The sequence below is a fragment of the Anabrus simplex genome, chromosome 3 (genome assembly GCF_040414725.1).
Source record: "Anabrus simplex isolate iqAnaSimp1 chromosome 3, ASM4041472v1, whole genome shotgun sequence".
Classification (NCBI taxonomy): Eukaryota; Metazoa; Arthropoda; class Insecta; order Orthoptera; family Tettigoniidae; genus Anabrus; species Anabrus simplex.
The window spans coordinates 23,969,259-23,975,541 of NC_090267.1; positions in this window are offsets into that span (position 1 = coordinate 23,969,259).

The following is a 6,283-nucleotide window of genomic DNA, read 5'->3' on the forward strand; positions in this document are numbered from 1 at the left end:
TTCTAATTCATCATGACGGAGCCCGGAGGGTGATCCAACCTGCCTCCAGCACCCAGGTATGAGCAACAACAAAAATAATGTGTAAATAGAATATGTAGGACTGTGAACTAATCGATGATCAAATGTAGCTTAGACTGTTAGATAGGATTGTAAGTAATTCACATTATAATAAACACAATAATAATAATAATAATTTTTGCACTTTGAGCTAGGGTTATTTGCGCACTTCCTTTACGTAGATGTGTTTGCGTATTATTATGGATCATTTGTAGTAAGTCACTTTGACAGTTTAGGATGCTATATTATTAGATCTCAATGAGTGTAATGCCGATTTTTATAATAATAATAATAATAATAATAATAATAATAATAATAATAATAATAATAATAATAATAATAATAATCATGTTGTTATAACGTTGGTTTTGAGCGATATTTCTGTTGAAGTTGTGATTTTTGGAGATGCCGCCTTGTTGATTTTAAATGCTTATTTTGCTACTTGCGCATTCAGCTTGTTTTATGTTGTGGAATCATCATTCAGATGACCGTTTCTGGTAGTTCTTATACCGTGTATTTGGTGGACGCGAGTATTTATTTCTGTGTGTAGTTGCGGTTACACATTTTTCAATAGCTGTGTTTTGAGAGGCAATCTCGTCATTTTAGTAAACAGTTAGTGACAGGAAGCCATTGATGAGTCAGCTCTGATATTTTGTGATATGTGAAGCAGAGAATGATCTAGAGATCGAGCTAAGTGAATGATATCCCTGATGATCTGCGTTGATAATGGAAATGTGATATTTGGACCATGTCATGAACTGCCGTAAGAAATAGAGATGTGCACGACAGATATTTCGCCCGCCGGATACGAGCGAGGCCGTATTATGAGGTACTACGTCGAGAATAATGATGAGTAAATAGAATTGAGAGATGAATAATTTAACCAAGAGTGTTAAATACGTAACGACATGGGTTATGATTGTAGGCAGAAGCCTGTATTTTGTTTCAAATAGTTCCAGGGAAAGTAGATGCTCGGAATATATGCTAATTAAAGTACGAGGTATATGTGAGCAGAGCGACGAATCAATGTGCATTTTGACAGTCATGTAGAGTCATGGACGACATGGAATAGCAGTAATTATTATCTATAAAGGTTAAATAGTGTCATGGCCAGACATTTGTCGTCCGAGGTTAGAGATTGCCGTCAAATTCACAATATTTTTGCTACTCGTAGCGGGGTAAAAGTTTCTGTAGACTCCGATATTTGCGCATTTCATTCTTATTATTTTCAATAGGCAGCGATGTTGGGACCTAGATTTGTTTATTATTTTTTCTTTGTGTACCTTTTATCACCACTGATTTGTAGGATCTGATCATACGTGAATTATTTGCATTTGATTTGATGTAAATAGATAGGTGTAGTTAGGCTAGTTTTGATTTCTGTATTTTTTTGGTTGGAGCAGTGTTTCTCCATTAACAAGTTTAATTATGTAAATAAGATTTCATGTGTTAGGATAAGAGATCATCGATTAGGTCATAGTCAAAACCATAGTAGTGGTATGCTCATACCAGACATTCAGTAATTACCAAACCTTTAAAATCCACTACATTTTAATTAGGAAATGAAGCGATATTTAATAAACCAGTTGTATAATAACTGCCGCAATGAATGAGGTAAATAAGATGGGATCTGCCTCCATCTAGTGGTGGTACCACAAATAATGAGTTCGTAATGAAATGCAGTCAGCGGCAAATTAAGTAAAATTTTAATGTACAAGGATCGCTTATATTTGAAATGTAAACATGGGGCACTTGGCCTAATCATTTTAAAGAAGTCCACGCTATCACAGTCATGCAAGTGAAGTTTAAATAATTAGATGAGTGAATGTAACACTCAGGTTCATGTTTCAATAATTTCTTTTTTTTTTGTTTAACCACGAGTAGTTTGAATGTGGCAGTGGTTACGTGGTAAATGAAGTACGATGTTCATGGCTGTTTTCTTTGAATTCTGTCTTACTTTTGTTACACATGGTTAGTGCAGTCCATGATTATTTTAAAGTTGGGTGTTTCCCAACTGAGTCACATGTGTTAAAGATTTGATAAAAACCTCTGAGTCAGTGTTGATTTGATGATTAATTAATTAATTATTCAACTACACTAATTTATTTTTATAGACACTTCTCCATGTATTACAATTTAGTACTTCAAATGAGGTGGTATTTTCTGACCAGAGTTTTCAATTTATTCACGTCATCGTCTTGAAGACAGTGTCAACATAACCTGGAATATTTTAAATTTTGATCGACCCTCAGTCAATTTTATTGGGCAGAGAATTGGGTTATTGTAAGGTAGATCTTTAATCTTTCTTTTAAATTTTAATTTCATCTCACTTTGCTTATTTTCACCAGTTTATTTTCATAAATTTTGGCACTTTGCACTTTGTTCAATAAATCAGTTTGTTATTTAAATTTTAATTCAGTCTTTGGATACCGTCATTTATAGTTAGTTTACCCCATCTTTTCATTTCCTCACTCCCTGATCGACGTGTGGCCTATCACCGGGGATTATCGGACGCACCGCAACTGAGGAAGAAGAGTCTACATGCAGCGGTGAGTATCATTTAAATGTCATTTATTACAGGAGCAGCCGGCGCACAGAAGAAGGAAGAAGTTCACCGCAGTTGTTGCCTTGAGAAGGGCACAGGGGCCGGAGTGAGGAGTGAAAAGCGTGTCGCCCACCTTTGGGGCCAGATTTGCTTATCCCCGGGACTTTGCACTTTATATTTAATTTATTTTTGTACCCAGACTGACAGCCTTGAACATAGGTTTACTAAGTATTGATAAATATGAATGATGTGATAGTACTGTTTGACAAGTAGTGGTATTAATTATAACTAACATGTTTTGCATAATTTTATCCAAATTTAGGATAAAATTGTTTTGTATTGGTGATTACTATGTCTTGCATGTGTTGGAAGTATTGTTGGGGAACCTGAAGGTCTCAGTCGTCTCTCTCAGTATACGAATATGTCGATTAGTCAGGAGCAGTGGGACATGTTAATAAAAACAATCAGCGATTTAAGCGTAACAACTAGTGAGTTGAAATCTAGTCAGGCCGAACTATCAAACAAAATAGAAACTAGCCAGACCGAATTAGCCGACGAATTAAAATCCAGTCAGGCTGAACTTGCAAACAAGGTAGAAGGTAGCCAGGCAGAATTAGCGGCTAAGATTGAAAGTAGCCAAGCCGAACTTACAAATAAAGTAGAGGCAATACAGGAACAGGTATTAGTAGAATTCAAACAGTGTGAGGAAAAGCTCGAGCAGAAATTTATAAAGAGCCAGATCGAATTGAAGAAAGAATTACAGGCAAACCAGGACAAACTTATGCAAACGTGTAATGCGAACAGGCAGGAGACAATGGATGAAATAAAGAAATTAGCGGACGTGCAGGCGCAAATACAGGAGCAGCTAGACAGCCATAGCGCGACTTTTAAGGAGAGTATGAGGGAAAACAGAGTTATGATACAAGACCAGGGAAAGGACTTAGCTCAAAGTTTCATATTCTTGGAAGAACGCATAGATGAAATTGAGGACGAAACCAAGAAAGAAATAAGTAAGGTATGCGTGCAAGTTGGAGAGACTCAGGAGAAAATGTGTAATGAAATCATGACCCTAAAATCAGAAACCCAGGACATCACAAAGAAGTTAACGGAACTGTCGGAGAAAATAGCAGAGACTGAGGGTGAGATTGCACTTAATGAGCAATCAATAAGGCAGGAGTTTAATGAGGTCATTGTGGGAAAAAATCCAGGCAATTAAGAACCAAGGAGAAAACTTGTCAACTTTCGTTAAGCTACTGGTAGACAAACAGGCTACGGAATCGCAGGTAGTAAAGGAAATAAGGGTACAGACACAAGGTGAGCAAGCCGGGAGCGAGACGGTGACACAGGTATTCAACGTAGAAAGACCAATTCCGGAGAATACTCAAAGAAATGAAGCTTCCACCCAGATAATAAATATTGTGCGCACAAGTGACGATCAACCAAATAAATTTAGTGGGACGTCACAAATTACCCCGAAAGTATATCTGAGGGAATTAAAACAATATTTCCAAGATATAAAAGTCCCAGAAGACAAGAAACTACGTGTTGTAGAAAAATACCTAGAGGGACAGGCAAAGACATGGTACTATGGATTCGTGGACACGTTTAAGACATTCGAAGATTTCAAAAAAGCTTTCCTCGAAAGGTACTGGTCCTTGTCAACTCAACAAGCGCTCAGGATGGACTTGTACACTCGCAAGTACATGTCAACACAGCCCACACGTTATCTAGATTTCTTCTTAACCCAACTAGTGAAGCTCAGACAATTAGATTCCCCAGTGTCTGACGCGGAAATCGTTCAGACAATAATCAATCAATTTCCGCTAGACGTGCAGCGAATGCTAATCACGGCGAGAGTAGATGACCCAGCTCAAGTTGAGGCGATTTTAAGGGAGCTAGACGCCACATCAACCAGTAATGTACCGCAAAGAATGACTAGACAGACGCAAGAGCATAGGGCTTACCTAGCGAATGCCACGAGTGAGAACATACGAGGTAAGGCGCAGGAAAACGGCCCGAATTCAGGTGCTGTACCGGGGCGAGATATGAACACGCGACGCCAGGAGGAAGAGATCCAACGTCCGTGGTACCGACGACCTAACTATCCAGATAGGCGACCGAAATATCAGGACAGGCAGCCATACCATAGAAGGTATCTATCACGAGATAGAAGGCGATGGGAAGACAGAGGGAGAGACAGACCTTATTATCGTGACCGTGAAAGAAGATGGGACAAGAGAAGAAATTACCAACGAGATAGGAACTCGGACCCAAGATACCAAGAGGGGCGCCGATATATTAACGATCTGAATAATAAACAACAGCGCGATCCATGGAAACAGGCAATCGAATCCCAGGATATGAACCCAGATACCACGGGAGCCGAAAGCCTCGAGCTCCAGCAGGCAAGAAGGAGAGGAAGTGAGGACAGCAGGCCGCTCAACCCAAACGCACCAACGTACGAGGGGACTGGTGCTAAGAAAAAAACTTCAATTTCCAATTAGTAGCTCCATCTGACACTGACACAACCGCACCTTTAACCATCGAGAATGAAGAGTGGGAAGTAGCACAAGTAGATTCATGGATAGCACAGCCTGAAGACTTATTAAATGACGAATTCAAACAGGAGAGCCCTCAAATTTTACCTCTACCTGTTATTAAAATCAAAATTAATGGAACAAATATTTTAGGACTTTTAGACACCGGTGCTAGTATCAGCATTATTTCGAGGACTCTGTTTAATGACTTGAAAGAGAAAATGAGCTTACCTGAGATTCCGGTCTCGACTGTAAACATGAAAGGGATCGTGCCAGACAATGTGACTACCTGTAAGTCGCAGACATACCTGGAGATGACAATAGGAAACTCAACCTACAGTCATACATTTATTATTATGGCTAGAGTTAATTACAATATAATTCTCGGAGCCGATTTTCTCAGGGAAACGCATGCCGTCATTGACCTTGCAGGGGGCGTTGTGAAATTCCGAAGAAATGGAGGTCATGATAGGGTTGAAATAAATCCGGAAACTGATGAGGAGGACGAAGCAAATAACAGCACTGACGGAGAGTTCCACGATACTTTAGGAACCGAGCATGCGGAAGAAGAATTAAATATTTTGGACCATGTGGGGATTTTTACAGACATTTTTATGGCAGATACTGCAGAGGACATTGAGAAATTAATTAACGACAAGGTTGCTGAATTTAAAGGAACAAAACAACAGAAAGATAAATTAAGAGCTTTTTTAATTGAACATCAGGCCGTATTTGATTCTAAAGTGGGCCTAATACCAAATTTCACGTACGCTTTCAATGTTTTGGACTGGGAACCATATAAACGAAAGCCGTATCCAGTGCCAGAAAAATACCACGAGGAGGTCAAACAAATAATTAAACAAATGGAGGAAAACGGGATAATCTCGAAGCGACCCACTCCGTACGTGAACAGCCTTGTTATTGTAAAGAAAGCCGATAATTCCCTGAGGCTGTGTTTGGACGCTCGCCAATTAAACTCCAAATTAATCCCAGAGAATGATCAAGCCTTGCCTATTAAGGACGCGATTCGCCGCTTTAAAGATATGGAAGTTTCTACAGGTGTAGACCTGACCAGCTCTTTTCACCATATCCTTCTGCATGACAAATCGAAATTACTAACAGGGTTCATGTTTGATCAACAGAC